We start from the raw sequence: 1201 nt of genomic DNA, 5'->3' as shown, positions 1-1201 counted from the left end.
AAAGGTTGGTTGATTCCCCTGATTACAGAGTTCAATCGATAAAGTAGTAAGGTGATCTAAAAGAGACTCGCCCCGTCTTTTGGTATCACTGCTGCCCCACAAAACGTGGTGCGCATTTGCGTCGCACCCAATAACAGTTCTAACAGTACTTAATAACAGGTCTTAGACGCCTTACAGTGCTCCACAAAATTGGGTAATTCACTCGGAGGAGGTTGTCGTATTTGGTTGTAAGGCAAGTATGCAGATGCCAGGACTAAGCTCCGAATCCCCGCCCTTCGACTTATTCTTATAAGCATTATTCATATACCCGTAAGGTGTCTACGAGAGTGTTCCCATAACGGTATAGCTCTGATTGTATCCCTTATGAGAATACATGTTCGTGGGTTTTCTCCGGTTGGCAACAGACTACCTGTCCTCTGAAGTTCCCCAATGTTCCCCAATCCTTCAATTCTCCCCTTATAAACATATGGTTCTTGAATTAGAGCGACATCTAATGATGTCTGTAGCATACACTCACTGAGCATACACTTCAATTTTATCTGAGCTGAAAATTCACTGACTCAATGAATTTAGTTTTGCTGTTATGAAGTAGCAAGGGTTGTAAAGCTCTTCTATAAGATAGGGCTACAGTTTTATCGGCGTTAAAACCCAGCAAACTAGAATCAGGGCAAGCCGTGATTATGACGAGATCGTTGGAAACCGTAGAGTGGAGGGACACAGCATCAGAATCCCTCTATGTTATGCTTGTGTCGTCAGCAAAAAGGGTATCTTGCCATTGCTTTTTAAGTAGGTGATGTCATTGATATACAGGGTTGCTCATTAGTGCGTCAAAGTGCGATATCTCAGTAAATATGAAGTTTACAAGAAAATTTGTCCAACGAAAGTTTTTCACGTTTAAAAGGTCCACATTGTAAAATTACTTTCCAATATACAGGGTTCATCATAAACGTGTGGTAGTTACCAACTCTGGTTTTTTAAACGAAACTCCCCCTTTTTTTTGTTATTTTCAGATTGGCCGTTCAATTTTAATTTATGTTTGTTTCAACCGTTTTGCCTGAAAAATTTACGATTTCCGAGTTATTCGTAAAAATGTGAAAGTTTTGACAGCTACTGGGTTCCACAGAAATCGATGCTGTACACTACCCGCTTCGAATTTTGGAAAACAGTTTTCAGCGATTCTAACAGAACATCATGATCTACG

Source organism: Dendroctonus ponderosae, unplaced genomic scaffold, assembly GCF_020466585.1.
Source record: "Dendroctonus ponderosae isolate FM_Combo_2020 unplaced genomic scaffold, Dpon_F_20191213v2 Dpon_F_20191213_1, whole genome shotgun sequence".
NCBI lineage: Eukaryota > Metazoa > Arthropoda > Insecta > Coleoptera > Curculionidae > Dendroctonus > Dendroctonus ponderosae.
The sequence above is the reverse complement of the archived record's forward strand: the minus strand, read 5'-3'. Positions refer to the sequence as shown.